The sequence below is a fragment of the Tenrec ecaudatus genome, chromosome 4, assembly GCF_050624435.1.
Source record: "Tenrec ecaudatus isolate mTenEca1 chromosome 4, mTenEca1.hap1, whole genome shotgun sequence".
In the NCBI taxonomy this organism is placed as follows: Eukaryota; Metazoa; Chordata; class Mammalia; order Afrosoricida; family Tenrecidae; genus Tenrec; species Tenrec ecaudatus.
The window spans coordinates 22,121,798-22,144,389 of record NC_134533.1 but is presented as its reverse complement, the minus strand read 5'-3'; the positions used below and the strand labels follow the sequence as shown (position 1 = coordinate 22,144,389).

Here is a 22,592-nt window from a genome sequence, read left to right as displayed (position 1 = left end):
GCATCCAGCGTGGCATCTGGATATTGGTTTACCTGCAAATAATACAAGGATTGTAACGATGACAGATATATGTTAATTAAAGTGACTACTTTTTGTCAGAGTTATCTGTTTCCTATAAGACTGATGGAAAGCCTGAGCTATGTCCAGTTGGAGTATAGTTTTTGTCACACAATGAGTATGTAGGAACCCTGGTGGTGGAGTCGCTACTTGTTGGCCTGTGATGCACATGAATGACCATTTGAAACCACCTGCAGCTCTGCAGAAAGACTGGGTTTTCTACTCCTGTAAAAAGTTACAGCCTCAGAAACCCAAGGGGTTGTTATGAGTGAGCATGGACTAGATGGCAGAGTTTGATTTGATTTTGAGCCTTCTTTTCCATGTACATTTGGACATTCACATCGTTATACCCATATTTACACCTATCCACACATTCATCCACAGACCACACATACACAAAGACAACTCATACCTGTATTTCCACACACTCATACACATGTTTCCACACACACTCACACTCACACATATGCACAGTCCTTGGCAAACAATCACTCACATACATGCATGCACACAGAAGCATACACATGTACACCCAGAGAGGATCACACATTTACATATATTAACATACATGGACTTAAACCCACATATATGATTCCTGACCATTGACATGGATGGCACTTACTCTGTGACTATGCTTGGTAGACCGTTTGTAAGCCATGCCTTAATATTTTCTACCACAGAAAAGCAGGAATAAAAAACGGACCCACAGAAAGGAGAAGGATCTTGAATTCATGAAAATCCTCTGAGCTCATCCCTGTTTTAGTGACTAATGCTGCTGAGGCAAACTTGTTAGAGGGTGAATACAAATCAGCAGTTGAGCTTAATTTCAAATTAGGAATTAGTCGTATTTCCAAATGAACAGAACTGAATACAAGCTTGAGGCCACTGTGGAAGTTAAATATATGAGCTTCTTCTACATTCAAACAGAATTTCATGGAAATAGCATATTATTTGTAATATTATAAATTATTCAACACATCTGGAAAAATGATATCTGAAGGCGATAAGTTAGAAACCAGGTGCAATATACCCCAAATTTATTTCAAACTTGTACAACATCTTTCACATTAAATTTCAAATGTCAATTTCTGCCTCCGTCCAGAAAACAGAGTTTTAAATTGTGGGAAAAAGGAAGCACCATAATTAATTGGGCAGAGCATGCTTTTCAGGTGTCAGTTGGAAGAGCGTGGATTACTGTGTATTTTTTCCCTTGGGATATGGACCTTGACATTAATGATAATTATATTCTTCAATTACTCCATACTCTTCCTATTTCCTCCAGTTTATCTGAATCAACTTGTTGGACACTGTTGTGGTTTTTAACTGTTCTATGAATGAAGACCTATATCTACAAAGGTTACTTATTAGTGATTGTGATACTAATGATATTTTTCCCATGTTTCCAAATTATTGATAAAAGAACAAAAGTTGAGAATATCAGATATATAATTTGTATCCTTAAAATCTTTACCTATTGCAATACAGAGGTAGTTAGTTTATTGTGCCAACCTGATCAATAAACACATGTGGGGTTAATTCAAGGGCAGAAGGTTAAATGGCTTAGTGAACCTCGTGGTTCTCATTTTGGGTTTCTTGCTTTGTGAGGTTGGACCAGGGTGCAGCTGCCTTAGCAGCTTCCAACTTCAGCTTGCAAGGTTGACTTCCTGCAAGACATCCCCAATGAGAAGTCACATGGACCTACCCTGATGCAGCCCCGGGTGCTGGAGCAGCCATGTGGAGACCCCTGCCAGCGCTGAGATGCTTATACATTCACTGATTCGGCTTTCCTTCTGGAGTTGGCATCATAGTGTGTGTTTTGTGAAATGGAGGGAGACTTTGTGGATTGATGTTGGATATATGGGTTAATGGATTATTGTTGGACTTGTGGGCTTGGAAAGCACTGGACTGGGATGTTTTCTTGATGTGCACTTAGCCTTTATATAAAACTCTCTGTATACAAGAGTTTCTGTGCATTTGTTTCTCTAAACTAGCCAGATCAAGACAAATACTAAGATAGAAATCAGCAAAGCAAGTGCTCAATTCAAGAGGCCAGAAAAACACCCAGGTGTATCTGAGAAACATTTGAGTGCAAAATGAATACATAAGACAAAATAAAAGCATACTTAATAAATAAATTGAAAATCTTTTGGTTTCAGGTTAAAAACTGCTAAGAAAACCTGATGAACATAGTTGAAGATGTTAAATATTAAGGTTAGTCAATCTCAAAAGAAAATAATTTTAGACAATATCTAAAATATTAATACATATGGTTAAGTGAGTAAGTAACAGATTTTAAAATTAATTTAGTCATTTTATTAATAAAGCAAAAAGTAGGAAAAGTAAAAAGAAATAAGTAATACATGTATTAGAGGCTTAAAATAAAGCATAAATCTACTCAAGTACTTCAGAAAGCAGTGTGATAGGTAAGTCCTAACCTCTGATGAGGAAGGGCACATCAAGCTAAAGATGCAGTGACTTGAAACATAAGACAAACGTGATTATTGTACATCAAGACACGGATTACAAAAGATAAATAGTACAGCAAGTGTGATACACAACCACTACTCTAGAAATAGCACTTACAAATAAAACTCTACTCACAGCACTCTAAGGATGACAAAACTACAGAAAAGATAATTCTCAGAAAAACATAAGCAGGTAAAACAGTCTCCATTGTATTAGTCATCAGAGAAAGGCGAGTTAAAAATAAGGAACTACTTGTATCCGTCAGAGTGAAAGGATTTATGGCAGTTATGTTATGTAGTATTGTGTTTGTGTGTTGATAGCTAATATTCTAGAAAAGCACTTGACAAAGGGTTTTATACTCTAAGGACTTGAAGAACGTCCTGAAGAAAATCAAAGGCTGCAGCCTCCTGTGTGGATTGTAACTCGATGTAATGAAACGAAAAATCCTCACAATGGGGTCAGCAGACAATCGCATGATAAATGCAGAAACAGCATTGAAGTGGTCAAGGACTCCATTTTCCTTGGATCCTCCATCAACATTAATGGAATGCGTAGCCAGGATATTGAATGATGTATCTCATCGGGCAAACCTGTTGTAAAAGTCCTCTTTGTATTAAAGAGCAAAGCTATCACTTTGAGGACGAAGGCATCCCTGTTCCTAGTGATGTGATTTTCCATCTCATCTAATGCTGTGAGAGCTAGACAATGAACAAAGAAGACCGCAGAACAATTGATGCATTTGATTTATGATGTTGAGGAAGAATATGGAAACCACAATGGACTGCTGGAAATTCATTTTCTTGAATGAGGTACAACCAGAGCGCTCCTTAGAATCAAAGAAACAAGGCTCAGGGTGTGTGATTAGGATCTGGTAGTGCCTGGAAAAGACATCGTGCTTGATAAAGTGCAGATCAGTGAAACAGAGGCGGACTCTCGATGAGCTGGACTGATGCAATGGTTGCAACAATAGCCTAAAAGTTCACAATAATTGCGAGGATGCCCAGGAGCAGGCAGTGTTTTGTGTGCTATCAGGTAAAACCACCTGGACAGTCCTTGATTCTAATTATCAGTGTGAAGTGCACTTATTTAATTGTTCAACTTATGGTGTGTGCTTCAGGCAGGTGGATACTGAAGCAGTGTGAAGAAGAATTTGTGATGTGGAAAAATGTTTACACTGGAACATTGAGTGGAAAGCAGATATAAATTGGTACACATATTTTGATCTCTGTTGTTTTAATAAAATATATACATAGAATAATGTGAAAAAGTCCAATAAACCTTTACATGTTTAAAATTTTTTGAATTCACATTTCCTAAAACAGAATATACCACCTTTTCCAATGTGTCAAATGATTGAATAAAAAAGATTTATTACTTTTTATCTCAAGACTGGTATAATAGCTTTTTCTTTGATTCTGAAAAAATTTGTACATTAGCTATGCTGGTCAGTATTTATAAAAATCTGTGACGTTTAAATCAAAATAAAAAATGTTAAGTTAAAGACTCAATGTGCCTTTAACGTGGAAAGAAAGTACTAATAAAGACGTCACATTTATATCTTCTTCTCTGAATAGAGTTGAAGAAGGAAGAACAGGTTCCTTAATGACAAAACACCATAATTGCGGTACACAGTGGCAATGAGTTAGCAATTCCTGACCCAGAACTCAATGCTGCTCTGCAGGCTTTGCAGGCTCCTTCATTTCCAGCTGTACCCTAATGTTTTGTTTTTCTTCAGCTAGTGGTTGGAAATGAGAGACTTCCTCAATAACACTGAGTTCATGGCTGAGTTTACTTTTGCTCCACAGGCTCACACAATTCCGTGAGTGTGCTCACAGAATCCCAGCTCAGACAATCATTCCTTTAGTGAGAACACTCCCAGAGTTTTAGGCTTCAAAAATACACCGGGACAATTCTTACCAACTGGGGACATCTGCCTCCAAGCTTCCCTACTACACGATTGCCTGTCTTGCTTTCTTGGTGACTAGGTGAAGTTTGTTGTATAAGTCACTTGATCTGAGCTCTCATCTGATTTTACACCCTGAAAACTGTAGGCTATGTTAAAGTAGAGAAAATAAGAATTCGGAATATCATGGATTCAGCAACAATTGAAACTTGCCTTGCAGTTGAGGTCCCTGAAGTCAGCTCCTTGAAGGCGTTTTCTCAGAAAGGCAGTGATAGGCATTGAGACAGGGAGTGCCTCTGGTTCTAGGGAATTGGCTCCAACTAGGCTGGCGACTCAGAGCCAAAGAGCGTTTATTACCCAAGGCTTGTGGTCCTTATGATCTTCCGTATGACTCAACAACCCTCTCATTAGCAACATGATCATGTGTGAATTCAGGGAAACATTTAAACAGATTAGGACTCAAGTGCAAGAATTGATGCTGCTTTGAGTTCCATCCCCCAGAGGTTTAGAATTAGCAATAGGAGCCAAGATGTCAATCAAACTAGTTCACCGTGTTCTCTCTTCAGACGATAACATCTGAGACCTACCTAGTGGTTGGAAAACAGCTGAGGTGAGGGAGCGAAGTGTCTGTGGCTGTGTTTAGGAAACGGGATTTAGAGTCTTAAAGAAAATCTACAGAATGTTCTAGTTCTGGTCACAGGATCCAATCAGTCTATAAACCAACACCTAAAACATCTGGTCCACAGAGTCAGGGGAAGGCCCAAGTAGGAATATTTATGAAAACATTTACATTGGTGCAGAATTACTGTTTATTCTTGCTGTTCTAAATGTACAGATATGCAGATATGTAAGATAGAGAAACTGCTCTCTAATATATGTATATCTCTATATACATATATACATTTTATATAAATATTTAAATATATAAAAATGAATCATGGCTAAGAGTAAGAACTTTGGAGTTCAATACACTATGCCTTGTCCTACTTCTATTTCTTAACTTAGCAAGTTTGGACAAGTTTTTCAGCCTCTTTTTATATCAGTTTCAACTTAGACAAGGAGAATGATAAAGGAAGGGTTGGTGGACATTACACGAGATAATATAGGTCAAGAATGGTGCCTAGCAGAAGGTACAGGTTTATTTCTGTCTCTTGTCATCCCTTAAGCAAGCCCTTGCTCATGGTGTATGCAACTAAGGTTCTAGCAAAATTACCTCAACTGGAAGGTATCACTTGTCTTCTTGACTCGTGGTTGGTGAGATTCTGGGCAAATGCAGAAATTAGGAGAGATAAAGGGCAAGTTTTGGAACATGAAATACTGATTCCCAGGCTATTATTCTGAAATCAGGGTATTTCCTTAAGTATTTGATATTTTCTGCATGAAAGATTTGACAGTGAAACTGAGTCTCCTTGAAAGTGTGTTATGGGATCAAGTGCATGTCTTGCAATGAGAAGTATCCAGTGTCGGCCCTTTTCATCAGTACTCTGCTATGTGTAGTATCTCATCTGATATTTCAAGAATCCTCTTAAGTGGCATATTGCATTTCCATTTGGTGAAGAAGTTAATTGATGTTCACTGTGAGCATCATTTGGTCACAGTTCTTAAGCTAGAAGTTGGTAGAGCTCAACTTACAAATTGCATTGGGTAAATGTGCTACACAAGACTGTTTTAAAGCATTGGAAAGCAAGGGCGTTACTTTGAGGACTAAGGTACGCCTGGCCCAAAGTATGGGATTTTCAATCAATTTATGGGCATGTGAAATTGAGACTTGGAATAACGAAGAAGAACAGATGCATTTGACTTAAGGTGCTGCTGAAGAATGTTGACAGCACTACAGGCTGCCAAAAGAACAAACAAATCTCTCTTGGGAGAAATGTAAGCAGAATGCTCCTTCGTGGCAAGGGTGACAAAACTTAGCCTCGTGTGCTTTGGACATGTTGTCAGGAGAGACCAGTCCCTGGAGAGAACACCCTGCTTGGTAAAGTGGAAGGGCAGGGAGATGGATGGATGGACACAGTGGGCGCAGCAATGGGCTCAAACATAACAGCAATTGTGATGGTGGGCAGGGCATGGCCATGCTTCGTTCTGTGGTCCGTAGGGGTGATATGATCCAGAACCAACTTGCTAGGACCTCAAAACCACATTTTCCTGACAAGTGGGAGGCAAATTCTTTTTCTGATATAACAGGAAATTTTGGAGGGGAGGGACTGTGGGAATTGGTAAAGAATTAGAACATGTGCTGAGAAGAATAGAAGAAACACTCCCAAAGCACCAGGAAAGACGTGCAAGGACCACCGAAGGCCTGCTTCCCATGAGAGCTCATCATTTCATAGGCACTTAGCCTCTGATTGCATCCTTTCCTTCAGCTTTGTTTTGTCAGGTAGGTACGGTGAAAAGAGACAATGATTTATACATTTATGGTTTGAATAATGTGTTTAGTGTTGTGAGTTCTACTGAAGCAGAAAAGGCTTTAATAGGAATTGATTTTGTAAGGACATTTATTTATATATCCTATATGACTTGAGAGATACGAGGAATGCAAAAGCTATCTTGAGCGGCTGTCTGGATTTTATGTTTTTTAAAATTCAGATTTAATCCATGCAATAGCCAGATTAAGTTGTGTTGTGTTGTGGCAATGAATGTACTCTACAATCTCCGTGTCTTACCAAATAAAACTTTATTTTTTTCTCAGACACAATCCATTCTAATCCTAGTGATTGTTACAGCAGCCGACTACGATGTAATTACTCAGCAATCCAGGTTGTGTTCTCTGTGTATACCTTCAACTCAAAGTGTATGAGGGCTATAGCCCCCTCGACCACGCAAAACAATTTCCAGAATTTTTCTTTTTTAAAAATAATTTAATTAGGGGCTCATACCACTCTTATCACAATCCATACATACATCAATCATGTAAAGACATTTGTACATTCATGATCCTCATCATTCTCAAAATATTTGCTCTCCACCTAAGCCCCTGGCATCAGCTCCTTATTTCCTGACCCCTTCCCGCTCCCGCTTCCCTCATGAACCCTTGAGAATTTATAAATTATTATTTTTTCATATCTTGCACCACTGCATGTCTCCCTTCACTCACTCTTTAATTGTCAGCCCCCCAGGTAGGAGGTCACATGTAGATCCTTGTAATCCATCCCCTTTCCAACACACCCTCCCTCCTTGCCCACAGTATCTCCACTCACACCACTGGTCCCGAATGGATCATTGGCCTTCATTACTTGTGTTTCCGGTTCCTATCTGTGCCTGTGTACATCATCTGATCTAGCCAGATTTGTAAGGTAAAATTGGGGTTATGATAGTGCTGTGGGGGGAGGAAGCATTTAGGAACTAGAGGAAAGTTGTATGTTTCATTGTTGCTACATCACACCCTGACTGACTCGTCTTCTCCCTGAGACCCTCCTGTAAGGGGATGTGCAATGGCCTACAAATAGGATTTGGGTCTCCACTCCTCTCACTCCCCACCTCATTCACAATTATATGATTTTTTTGTTCCAATGATGCCTGATACCTGATCCCATTGACACCTCGTGATTGTACAGGCTGGTGTGATTCTTCCATGTGGGCTTTGTTGCTTCTTTGCTAGATGGCCGCTTATTTATCTTCAAGCTTTTAAGACCCAAGATGTTATATTTTTTGATATCTGGGCACCATCAGCTATCTTCACCACATTTGCTTATGCGCCCATTTGTCTTGAGCGCTCGTATCAGGGAGGTGAGCACACAATGATATGATTTTTTTGTTCTTTGATGCCTGATAACTGATCCCTTAGCACCTTGTGATCATGCAGACTGGTGTGCTTCTTCCATGTGGGCTTAGTTGCTTCTGAACTAGATATCTGCTTGTTTACCTTCAAGCCTTTAAGATCCTAGATGCTATATCTTCTGATAGCCATTCACCATCAGTTTTCTTCACCACATTTGCTTATTCACCCTCTTTGTCTTCATCGATTTTGTCAGGAAGGTGAGCATCGTAGAATGCCAGTTTAATATAACAAAGTATTCTAGTTCTGAGGAAGTACTTGAGTGGAGGCCCAATGTCTATCTGCTACCTTAATACTAAACCTATAAAAATATGCACATAGATATATTTCCCTATCCTCATATATAAATATATTTACATATGTACATTCCTTTATTTAGACCTCTATAAATGTCTTTTGCCTCCTAGCTCTTTCCTCTATTTCCTTTGACATTCCTCTTTTCCCACTATCATGCTCAGTCTTAATTTGGCTTTCAGTAATTTCTCTTGCTTTCATTAACCTTGATCACATCCTACCAGCCCCCCTACACCCTACTTAACACTGATTTGGATCACGTGTTTTTCCCTTGTCCCTGGGTTTGTTATCACCAGTTCCTTTCCCCCCAATTCCTCATCTCCCATCACCTTCAGGTACCGTTTGTCCTGCTGTTTTGTCCTCCAGATTGATCCATCCTATCTTATTTAGACAGACTTGCGGAGATAATAACATGCACAAAACAAGACAGAGCAAAGCTGAGCAATAATATAAAACAAAACAACAAGCCAATGATAAAAAATGAAACAAAACACAACAAAAAAGAAAAGCTTGTAGTTAGTTCAAAGACTGTTTGTTGGCCTTTAGGAGTGCTTTGCAGTCCAGTCTGTTGGAGCACCATGCCCTTGGTCCCAAAGTCTACCTTCGGTATTCCTGGGGGGTCCTTGCCACTCCATTCCATTGCTGTTCTTTTTCACCCCCTTATTGTTTTTCATCAGTTTGGCGGGATCTGATTGGGCGCAATTCCCACACTGTGTCCCCTGTTGGGCTATGGGTCAGTGAGGGACGTTGTGTCTCATAGAGGGGCTGGCCATGTGGTCCTCTCTGTGGACTGGCTGCTCTGAGCAGGAAGATTGTCCTCAAGGCCTGGTGGGCCAGGATTTGCTCCATTCTCTCCTCCTCCCTCTTCATCTGCTCCTGTGTGCTCTGGTCAGACATGTCCCTCTCCTGGGGCTGCAGATTCAGTGCCGTCCTCAGAAATAAATTCTTATGGGGGGAGGGGAAGATGTCCACATAGTTGGGATTGGGGCCGGCCTCTCATACCTCTCCACTGGTTCCCTACTTCATGCCGTCATGAGGCATTCACAGCTTAGAGCACTGGGTTGAAGTCTGGTCCCTCTTTCTCCGTGGAGATATAAACAATACCCTCCCTTTGGGTGGATTAGTGCCCTGTGCCCCCACTACTCATTTCTTTTTTACCCCAGCGAGCTTATGTTGTACTTGTCTTTTTGTGCTTGCCTTACTTTGCTTAGCATAATTTCGTAAAGTTCTTCCCATGCAGCGATGTGCTTCATACGTTCAGCACTGCTTTTTTATGATGCGTAGCACTCCATTGTATGTATGTACCACAGCTTTCTAATCCACTCATCAGTTGATGAAAATTTGGGTTGTTTCCAACTTTTTGCAATTGTGAACTGTGTCACAATGAACATAGGAGCACAGATGTCTGGCCTTGGTTTGTTTCTTGCCCCTTCTGGGTAAATGCCCAGTAGGGGGATTGCTGGGTCTTATGGTAGCTCGATTTCCATCTGGTTTAGATATCACCAGATCGATTTCCATAGTGGCTGTACATACTTACAAGTCCACCAGTGGTGGATGAAAGTTCCTGTTTCAACAAAACCTCTCCAACATTTGTTGCTTTCTGATTTTTTGAATTGGGCTATCTTTGAGGGGGTTAGGTGCTACCTCATTGTTGCTTTAATTTTCATTTCTCTTATAGCTAAAGATCAGGAACATTTTCTCATATGTTTGTTGCCCTTTTGTATTTCTACCCCTGTGAAACTTCTGTTCAGGTCGTTTGCCCACTCCCTCAGTGGACAATTATTTTTTCCTTTTTGGAGCTAGCAGAATATTGTAGATTTTATAGTAATAATGTCTTTGTCTGATATGTCATTGCTAAAGATGTTTTCCCAGTTTGTGGACTCTCTTATTACTGTCTTGCTGAATTATTTTGATGTTCACAGGTGTTTTATCTTCAGTATATCCCAAATGTCAATTTGTGCCTCCTCTGTGTTTGTGTCCTTCTGTATTTCTGATAGTCTATGTATTTCCTGTGCCAAAGTTCTCAAGTTGGTGCTAATTCCTTCACTGATGGCCCTAAGAGTTTGAGGTTTAACTTCAAGGTCTGTGATCCACATTGAGTTTATTCCTATGCATGGGGCGAGATAAGACTCTGGTTTCATTTTTCTGCAGGTACACATCCGTATCTTTTTCCCAGCACCACTTGTTAAAAAGGGCATCTGCTTCCCATTGGATAGTTTTTGGGCCTTTATCGAAGATCAATTGTCTGTATGCTGATGATTTCATTTCTGGGTTTTAAGTTGTTTTCCATTGGTCTCAATATCTGCCATTGTACAAATGCCATGTGATTTTGACAACTGTGGCTGTATAGTATGTGCTAAAGTCAGGTAGAGCAAGCCCTCCCACTGTGTCCTTCTTCTGGAGGAGTTCTCTGCTAATTCTGGTCTTCTTCCATCTCCATATGAAGTTGGTATTCAATTTTTCAATTTCTTTGAAAAAAGATGAGGGTAATTGTATCGGGATTGCATTAAACTTATATGGTGCCTTAGGCAGAACTGACATGTTTACTATATTGAGTCTTCCAATCCATGAGCATGGGATATCATTCTATTTGTTAAGGCTACTCTTAGTTTTTTATAGTAGTGTTCTGTAATATCCCCCATATAGATCTTTTGTTCTTTTCATCAGGTATATCCCTAGATATTTCAATTTATGTTTGGGTATTGTGAAGGGTACCACCTTTTTAATCTCCTCTTCTGTGGTCTTATCCAATGTGTATAGAAGTCCGATGGACTTCTATTTGTTGATCTTGTATCCTGCTACTCTGCCAAACTCCTCTATTGCTTCCAATACTCCCCTTGAGGAGCTTTAGGACTTTCCATTAAAAAAAATCATATCACCTGCAAATAGCAAGTTTCACCTCTTCCTTTCCCAGATGAATACTTTGATGTCTTTTCTTTGCCTTATGCTATTAGCTAAAACCTCCAGCATGATATTAAATAAGAGTGGGGACAATGGAATCCTTTTCTGGTCCCCCTTTTCAGTGGGATTGTGTTAGTGTTTTCTCCATTGACTACCACCTTGGCTGTTGGTTTTTTATATATAGCTTGTATTGTCTTGAGGAATTTTACTTCCTGTCCTATCTTCTAAAGGGTCTGAAACAGGAATTGGTGTTGGATGTTGAATGCTTTTTCTGCATCTATCAATATTATCATGTGGTTCTTATAGTTTTTTCATGTCAATGTGACAAATAATAATTATCTTTTGTATGTGGAACCATCCCTGCATCCCTGATGTGAGTCTCACTTGGTCATGGTGAATTATTTGTTTTATATACTTTTGTATTCTGTTGGCTAGTATTTTGTTAAGGATTTTTGCATCGATGTTCATTAGGGATATTGGTTTGTAGTTCCCGATTCTCGTGGGATCCTTTCCCAGTTTTGGTATCAGAGTTCTACTAGCTTCATAGAAGGAGTTTGGGAGTTTGCCATCTTTTTTTCTATGTTCTGGAAAAGTTTGTGTAGGATTGGTGTTACTTCTTCCCTAAATGCTTGGTAGAATTCTCCAGTGAAGTTATCTTGTCCAAGGGATCTTTTTGTTGGTAATCCCTTGATAACCTTGTTTATTTCTTCTATTGCTATGGTCTGTTGAGATTCTTGATATCCACTGAGGATAGTCTAGGGAGGGATTGTTTTTCCAAGATTTTTCCCTTTTCTTCCAAGTTGTTGAATTCATTGGAGTACAATCTTTTGTAATACTGTGTAATTTTCCTTTTGGTTTCACTAGGGTCTGTTGTAATGCCCCCTATTTCATCCCTTATTCTTGCTATTGAAATTTGATCCCTGTGGTACACCAAAAGCCCCCAGCCACTCAAAACATTGTGCATCTGTGTCTACTTATCTTTATGATGCTCTTCCTGTGATCCTGGAGTGTAAAATTTCCCTCTAAGAAACTCTCCTGGGATGATTTCTGTGAAGTCTCTCTGGAATGTGTTACTCAGTCGCCATCTTCCTGGAAGTCCAGACTTTTATTTTCATAGCCATGGATTTATTTATTTTTTTTTAACAAAGCAGTCTTATCACCTTCAAAGTACTCTCCATTACACTTAATACATTTGTCGAAAATTTTCTTTGGAAACAGTATTCAAACTCATCTACTTGCATGAATGATAGTATCTCCCTTGTGTTGTTTCCCTTCATTTCTATATCTGAAATCACTGTCCTTACACGCTCATCTTCATTCATGGAAACTAAAAGAAGTTGTATGAAGCGAGGCCAGCTGATTAACGGTGTGTGGGGCAAGAGTGACATGCTCTTTTGGTCCAAATATGGCACACTGAGATGGTTCTGTGAACAGGTGCACTATTTTATTGGCAAAACCAGTCCCCAGGCTGCCGCAAATCAGGATTTTTGTTGCACACGGTTATGCAGTCTTTTCAGAATCTCTAAAGAGAAAGCTTGAGTATCAGTCTGACCTAGTGGATTCAACTCCAAATGCACCATGCCCCTGAAATCCATTAAACAAATGAACATCGTCTTGATGTTGGATTTCACTTGACATTTTTGACCAAGGTGATGAGGTCATCTTCCATTGGCTTGATCGATGATTGCATTTGGGTTGGAAGAATAGCATATATTTCATTATTTGGGAAAAAATGTCTGGGTCACTTCGTAGCTATTCTTTCAAAGCATGACAAGTTTTTAAGAGATGTACTTTTTCCTAGTCAGTCAGACCACGAGGCACACATTTTTGCTTCTCATTCCCAAATCTTCTGCTAAAATTTGTTGAACCAAGCTCCAAGATAGTCAAGAAAACTTTGCCATCTCTTCAATGGTCCATAGTTGATATTTGAACATAATCGCATCATGCGTATCAACATTTTGTTCCATTCAGGAAGTTGACGGATGTCAAGAATGAGATTTGTCATCAATAGACACTTCAACTTGTATGTCAACAGGAAAACCACTTGTACACTTGAGTTTTCCCATAGTGTTGACCTTGTAAGCTGTGTTCTACATCACAACAATTTCTGTAGCAGTTTTCCTAAGCAGGAAACAAAATTTCACAGCTTTACACTATTCTTTTAAATCAGTCTTCACAAAAAAGGTTGTTTGTATGAAACTGGTAGTACGAAAAAATTTACTACGATCAGAAAATACCTTCTCAGTCGATGCCACTGGGTGCACATATCTAGGAAAAAATTGCTCTCGATGCTTGCTTACTGGAAGAAATACACACTATGAAGCTCCATCCAGCAGAACTTCTTTCTGTTGTGTGTGTGTGTGTGTGTGTGTTTTAATGTATGTCCTTGTATGTCCAGGAGTGCTGCATCAGAGAAAAAGAAATCTGGAGAGTAGCACATTGGCTCCTAAATGTTTCATCCCGAATGTGACACACACCACTTCTGGGAACTAGTCACGTGGTCCTACTTAAGTCATGGACTGGAAAATCTGGTAGGAGCACATGTATATCTGGTGAGTGGTCCCTAAGTTCACTAAAATTGAGGAAAACTGATCTTCCAATTTGGAACGAATTGTTTTTACATGGTTGCATATTCATCTTTTAGGAACTCTTGAATAACATAGATGTGTACATACTAAGCTACTAAGCAACAGATTGTCTGAAATTACCTAGAGGCAACTAGGAAATAAAGCATGATTATTTACTGAACGTTCACTGTCAATTAAAGCCCTGTGGCACAGTTTTACTTTAAAACACATGGGGATCATCACGAACCAGAATTGACTCTATATTCACTCTCTTTTTTTTTTACTGCGCTGTTACAAAATCAATATAAGACACAATAGAGGGATAGCAAAAATAAGAGAAATCCTTCATAAGATGGAGGACTAGTTTTAGTTCCTTAATGCCCCCCCCCTTCCAACTATCATCAGCCCAATTCTACCTTATAAATCTGGCTAGAGACACATGTACACTGGTATAGATAAGAGCTTACAACACGGAATCCTGGACAGATAAAGCCCTCATAACTAATAATGAGAGTAGCGACTAAAATTTTCACAAGGGAAATAATCCAATTAAATTGGGCAGAAGGCATGAAAACATTACTTCGTGACAGAACACATTCAGATGAACAAACATATAAAGATTTTTTTTGTGATGACTAATCACTAGAGTGGCGTGAATTAAAACAATGAGCTGAGATTGAAGAGAAGAAGAGAAGAGGGATAAGTAGAAGCTAGACTTCAGATGCATCACTTCATACTGGCCAGAAGAGCAAAGTTAGAAAAAGCTAAACAGGAAACCACAAATTCGAGTGAGGATGTGAAGAGACGGACAACATCCTTCTCTGCTGGTGGGAGTGCAAAATGGTGCAGGCACTATGGCACACAGCACCAGGCTTCCTCAAAGACCGGATAGAGAAATACCATAAAATTCTGAAATCCTTATACTCTGTGTGTATGCTAAAGTTGTAACGGAAACATAAATAGATATACACATGATCATCAGAACCTTATTCAAAACAGCATAAATATGGAAACAAAATACATGAACTCAGTGGAGGAATGGGTAAGTAGGCTATTCTTTTTTTTTTTTTTTTGAGTTTTTTATTTATTTTATTTTTTTTTATTTTCTTTTTTTGGTTTTTATTTTTTATTTATTTATTTGTTTTAATTTTAACAATTTATTGGGGCTCATACAATTCTTTTCACAGTTCATATATATACATACATCAATTGTATAAAGCACATCTGTACAGTCTTTGCCCTATTCATTTTTTTCTCTTCTCTCCTTTTACATTTTATTAGGGACGCATACAACTCTTACCACAATCCATACATATACATACATCAATTGTATAAAGCACATCCATACATTCCCTGCCCCAATCATTCTCAAGGCATTTGCTCTCCACCCAAGCCCCTTGCATCAGGTCCTCTTTTTTTTCCCCTCCTCCCTCCCCCTTCCCCCCTCCCTCATATGCCCTTGGTAATTTATACATCGTTGTTTTGTCATATCTTGCCCTATCCGGAGTCTCCCTTCCCCCTTCTCTGCTGTCCCTCTCCCAGGGAAGAGGTCACATGTGGATCCTTGTAATCAGTTCCCCCTTTCCAACCCACTCACCCTCCACTCTTCCAGCATCGTCCCTCACACCCTTGGTCCTGAAGGTATCATCCACCCTGGATTCCCTGTACCTCCAGCCCTCATATGCACCAGTGTACAGCCTCTGTCCTATCCAGCCCTGTAAGGTAGAATTCAGATCATGGTAGTTGGGGGGAGGAAGCTTCCAGGATCCGGGGGAAAGCTGTGTTCTTCATCGATACTACCTCACACCCTAATTAACCCATCTCCTCTCCTAAACCCCTCTATGAGGGGATCTCCATTGGTCGACACTTGGGCCTTGGGTCTCCACTCTGCACTTCCCCCTTCATTTAATATGATATATATATACATATATATACATACATATATACATATACACATACATACACACACTTATATCTTTTTTTTTTTTGCATGATGCCTTATACCTGGTCCCTTGGGCACCTCGTGATCGCACTGACCGGTGTGCTTCTTCCATGTGGGCTTATTTGCTTCTGAGCTAGCTGGCCGCTTGTTCACCTTCAAGCCTTTAAGACCCCAGACACTATCTCTTTTGATAGCCGGGCACCATCAGCTTTCTTCACCACATTTGCTTATGCACCCATTTGTCTTCAGCGATCCTATCATGGAGGTGTGCAGTCAATGATATGATTTTTTGTTCTTTGATGCCTGGTAACTGATCCCTTTGGGACCACTCGCTCACTCAGGCTGGTGTGTTCTTCCATGTGGACTTTGTTGCTTCTGAGCTAGATGGCCGCTTGTTTATCTTCAAGCCTTTAAGACCCCAGTCACTATCTCTTTCGATAGCCGGGCACCATCAGCTTTCTTCACCACATTTACTTGTTCACCCACTTTGGCTCCAGCCGTTGTGTCGGGAGAGTGAGCATCATAGAGTTCCAATTTAATAAAAGAAGGTATTCATGCATTGAGGGAGTGTTTGAGTAGAGGCCCAAGGTCCTTCCGCCACCTTAATACTTGACCTATAAATATAGACACATAGATCTATTTCCCCATCCTCCTATATATATTTGCATGTACATGTCTTTGTCTAGACCTCCATGAATGCCCTTTGACTCCTAGCTCTTTCCTCCATCTCCCTTGACTTTCCTCCTGCCCTACTACCATGCTTCATCGCCACCTGGGCTAGAGTATACCTCTTCTCTAAGCAACCTTACCCTTGATCATTTCCCACCAGGCCTGCCACTCCCACTTCTCTACCATTTGGGGTCCCATGTTTTTCCCTTGTCCCTGGGTTTGTTAACACCACTTCCTTACCCCCCGCACCCCCCCACCCCAAGTCCCCCCAAAACTGTCGGTCCGTTTGTTTTTCCTCCAGATAGTTCATCCAGCCTGTCCTATTCAGACAGACCTGTGGAGTCACTAACATGCACGAAAACTAGACAGAGGAAAACAAAGCAACAGTATACAACCAGACAACAAAACAACAAAAACAAACCACTGACAAAGAACAGAATAAAACAGTTCACAAGAGAAAAGCTTGTAGTTAGTTCAGGGATCGTTTGCTGGCCCTTAGGAGCGTTTTCCAGTCCAGTCTGTTGGGGCACCACGCCCTGGCCCCGAAGTCCACTTTCAGCATTCCCTGGGGACCTTGCCACTCCATTCCCTTGCTGTTCCGCTGCACTCCCCCAGTGATTTGCCTCGGTGTGGTGGGATCAGGTCAGGTGCAATTCCCACACTGTGTCTCCGGTGCTGTCCCCTGTATCGCCCTTAGTCACTGAGGGGCATCATGTCTCATAGAAGTAGGCTATTCTATACACACAATGGAATACTATAAAATACTGAAAAATGTAACGATGAATCTGTAAAACACTTGAGACATGGATTGACCTGAAGGACTTCAGTCTGAATGAAATGACCAGCGAAGGACCAATATTGCACGAAACCATTCTCTTAAGAAATTAAGAAAAGATTTTCATATTTAAAGGAACATTCTTTGATGATTATCAAGTGGGGGTAGGGTGGGAGGGAAGGTTACAGGAAGACACATGTTAGCTTTGTTGAAAATAAATGCATTAGGAAAGAAAAAAGAAAGAAAATAAATGCATTAGACACTAAGAAGTAAATGAGCAAAAAATATGATGGAGCCACGAAAAACAGTAGGAAACATGTGAGAATTAAAGACAATAAAAGAAAATGCTGTTTTATATACAATCTTGTTGTAGCAATGGTCTATGATTACGTGCACAGATAGTCACAAGCAGGTTGAATGGTTGTGGGAGAGTAGGGGTATACCCACATATGTACATATTTGATAGGCTGTACATGGGTATTCACTGAGGGGTTGTGGTTTGGTTCTAATCATGAATCAGTCCTACAAATCGACTGGTGATTTTTGTGACAGAGATCAGGCTTTCTGCTAACCTAAGATTTACAGCTTAAGAACCCACAGGGAGCAGGTCTATTATTCTGTCCTGTAGGGTCATTATGAGTTAGAATTGATTGGTGTCAGTGCAACTCATCTTTGCTGCAAATATATATATATATATATATATATATATATATATATATATATATATATATATATATATATATATATATATATATATATATATGAAAGCAGTGGAGAATGCAGGGGACGAAGTTATGAAAATTTTTAGACATTCTCAAACACTATGATAGCACAAGTCACTTGGTCTGTGGGCTCAGGATGAAATCTCAGGAGACACCAAGATCAAATTTTCATAATACATTCCACAAAGACAACGTTCTACGTTTTATTTGGTGAGCACTGAATTGGGTTTTACAGGTTTATTTGAAGAAGTCATCTTCATTATAATTATTGGTCTCTCTGTGTCAGCAGGAAAGAAGAGTGATGAAAATTAAATGCACTCAGAAACAATTAGCCCAACAGGCTAGTCAACCACACAAAGGCCTGTCTCCAAAACTCTGAGACCAGAAAAGCTAGGTAGTGCCCAGCTACTGCTACAATTGCTCTGAAAGTGATAACATTACAAGGTCTCGAATGGAATGAGAGAAAAATGTGGAATAAAGCTCAACATCATAAAAAATATTTCTGTCATTGGTAAGATAGAGAGACTGTTGGAATCACCAAGACTGTTGCCCTTGGTCAACCTTCAGACAAGGAACTGAACTCAATCACACGGCTTAATTCCAGTCAAACAATGTTTGTTGTTGTGAGGATCCCTGAGGTGCTTCTGACCCATAGCAACCCTATGCACAACAGAAAGCAGCACTGCATGGCCTTGGGCCCTCCTTACACTTGTCCCTATGTTGGAGCACATTGTTTTGGTCACCATATCAATCCATCTTCTTGAGAAATGTCTTTCTTCTCACTGCCGCTGTACTTTACCAAGCATGATGGCTTTCTTCAGCTACTGGTCTCTCTTGACAACATGTCCAAAGTATGTGAGATGAAGTCTCTTTATCCTTGCCTCTTTTGTCAGTCCATGTACTTTCAATATTCTTATTCAGCATCATAATTCAAATGCATACTTTCTTCTTAGGTCGTTTTTATTCAATACCCAACTTTTATATGCAGCTGAGGCCAGGGAAAATACCATGGATTGGGTTAGGTGCAACTGAGTCCTCAATGTAATCTTTCTACGTTTCAACACTCTATAGAGATATCGTACAGCAGATTTACTCTGTCCAATATGTCATTTTATCTCCTGGCTGCTGCTTTCATGAACATTGATTGTAGATTAAAGCAAGACAAAAATCATTAAAAACTTCAACTTTTTCTCTAATTATCATGATGTTATCTACTGGTCCAATTTGAGGAATTTCGTCTTGTTTACGTTGAGTTGTGATCCATACTGAACACTGCAATTCTTGATCTTCAGTTGTGTCATCTACATACCACAGGTTCGTAATAAGCCTTCCTCTAATCTTGAGGCCACATTCTTCTTCATCTAATCCCCCTTCTCTGATTATTGATCAATATACAGATTTAATAACTATGATAAGAAGATAAAACCCTGACACATTTCTTTCCTGATTTTAAACCATGCAGTTTACTCTTGTTATATTTATACATGTACAAGTATGCTGATCCATGTGCGAGTTTCTCCTGAGCACAATGATGTGTTCTGGGATTCTGGTTTCCCAGGGCATACATAGTCTCTCATGATCTACACAGTTGATTACCTTGGCATGGTCAATAAAATACAAACCAAAGAGCCAACAAGCCTACAAGGAGAACATTAACATGAGGGAGTTTGTTAATCTGGGTAGACTAGAGAAACAATCCATGGATACACATATGCGTATAAGAAAGAGATTTATATACAAGAATAATTGAACATTGAGAAATCATCCAGCCCAGTCCAGGTCAAGTCCATAAGTTCGATATTAGGTCATATATCTGATACCAATCTATCAAGTCCTCTTCGGACTCGCAAACACATGCAATAATGCCGAATATAGGGGAATCACAGGCCAGTGTGTAGACAGTCTTTGGATCCAGTGGGTATTGGAAATATCTCAGCACTGGCAGGGGTCTCTTCATGGCTTCTCCAATACCCAGGGCTGCATTGGGTGGGTCCAGGTGTTTGTCAGTTGCTATGTCTCCCAGGGTGTGAGCAGAGAGCTTCCCACCTCCAAGGAGGAAAATCCTTGATTTCCCAGAATTCCTATGAGAAGGCTATGCTCACACACAATCCTCATTAGCTATGATCCAATTGACAGACTAGACTCCACCGCTTCACTCACAATCCTGTCAAATAGACAATTATATAACTACCACATGGAGGTACACATATTTTTGAATGATTGACCTGTTGAGATAGAAAAAGGCAGTATTTTCATGAGGACAAAGTTCAGAGAAGTTGAGGGAAAAAGAGGAATGCAATTAGGACACACAGGGAGGTAATGGGATATGTTTTTTTTACTGTGATGATTATAATAAAATATATGAAATAAAATATAAATGAATAGTTGAATAGAAAACTGATGTATTCTGCAAACCTTCATCCAATTCACAATAAAAAGTTAGAGGACCTGGGGTGGATATGAGCCGGTTGGATGAAGATGGTGGGACAGGTGATTCAGGCAGTGCATCTGGAATCAAAGGCATCTCTCTTCTGCCTCAACCTCAGCATGGAGGAGGAGGAGCAGGTGATGGGGCCGTGCATTCAGGAGTGGAATGACAACAGGAGAGACTCAAAATTTTTACCTACTGGAACTGAATTATGAACAGTTGGTGGAAACGTTGACACTGAGATTATTCACATTCAGTCATCATCTTGAGATGTCCTGATAAAAGGAAGGACCAAGTGAAGATTTCATTTTTTTTCTTTTCATGGTTTGTATACTTTATTTTTTATCATTATTTCTTAAAATTATTAAAGTGTTTATTTATTTTAATATTTTATTAGGGGTTCATGAAACTCTTATCAGAATCCATACATACATCAACTGTGTGAAGCATACTTGTACATTCATTGCCCTCATCATTCTCAAAACATTTGCTCTCCACTTAAGTCCCTGGCATCAGCAACTCATTTTCCCCTCCCTGCCCACTTCCCCTCCCCCCTCCCTCATGAACCCTTGATAATCTATAAATCATTATTTTGTCATACCTTGCCCTGTCTGATGTCTCCCTTCACCCACTTTTCTGTTGTCTGTCCTCCAGTGAGGAGGTTACATGTAGATCTTTGTAATTGGTTCCCATATCCAACCCATCCCCTTCCACCCCCCCAGTATCGCCACTCACTCCTGAGGGATCATCTGCCCTGGAATCCCTGTGTTTCCAGTTCCTATCTGTACCAGTGTATATCCTCTAGTCTAGCCAGATTTGTAAGGTAGAATTGGAATCTTGATAGTGGGGGAGGAAGATGCATTTAGGAACTAGAGGAAAGTTTTATAGTTCATCGTTGCTGCACTGCACCCTGCTTAGCTAATATCCTCCCCACAACCCTTCCATAAGGGGGTGTACAGTAGTCTACAGATGGACTGTGGGTCCCCACTCTGCACTCCTCCAAATTCACAATCATATGATTTTTTGTTTTTTGATGCCTCATACCTGACACCTTCGACACCTCGTGAATGCACAGGCTGGTGTGCTTCTTCCATGTGGGCTTTGCTTCTGAGTTAGATGGCCGCTTGTTTACCTTTGAGCTTTTGAGACCCCAGATGCTATATCTTTTGATAGCAGGCGTCATCAGCTTTCTTCGCCATATTTGCTTATGCATCCGTTTGTCTTGAGCGATCATATCAGGGAGATGAGCACACAATGATATGATATTTTGCTCTTTGATGCCTGATAACTGATCCCTTTGGCACCTCAGGATCACACAGACTGGTGTGCTTCTCCATGCGAGCTTTGTTGTTTTTGAGCTAGATGGCCGCTTTTTTACCTTCAAGCCTTTAAAACCCCAGATGCTATATCTTTGATAGCCGGGCACCATCAGCTTTTTCACCCCATGTGAAGATTTCTTCAGAGCAGTTGTCTGCAGCTTCAAGAGAGGTAGAGAGATTGGTTGAACTCACATGTTGCCCAGGAGGGCTATGGGCTGGTACAAGTCTTATCCTCATATCAGTGTTTTACCTTCTCATGCTGGTTGCACACAGGCCATGTATCATTGGGGAACCAAGGTTCACACACAAGCCACATACCAGATGAAAAACCAAGGTTTGCACACAAGCCATGTACCAGATGAAAAACAAGATGTAGGACCGATGTTGCTCCTGTCTCATTGAAGATAGAAACACCAAGATTGGTCAGTGTTCTACACTTGCTCCAAATCCATACAGGCCCAGAGGAACTCTGAGTGCCCTCAAGTCCATGGGACTTCAGTAGCTTGGGCCAGCACATCTCCATTGAGGACGAGAAGGAAGAGGACGGTATGAGAGAATTGAAGCCCCAATCCACATTGTGCCTCCTGTCAACATCGGGAAAGTTCGCCTTGAATGACTAGTGGAATTACTCAAGATCATATGACAGGAGAAGCATACAGGAGGATCCATAGTCTTACACATCTGGACTCAATGACCAAGCTCTATAACCGTTTCCTGTTTGCTAAGAACCTGTGCAGTCAGATGTTCACAGTCAGTGGGCCTCTCCTGTAG

At 40.2% G+C, this 22,592-nt stretch overlaps 1 pseudogene; it reads left to right on the top strand.

The window, feature by feature from the left end:
- Positions 1 to 20,533: 20,533 nt before the first annotated feature.
- On the top strand, positions 20,534 to 22,592 carry LOC142445757 (lys-63-specific deubiquitinase BRCC36-like; annotated as a pseudogene).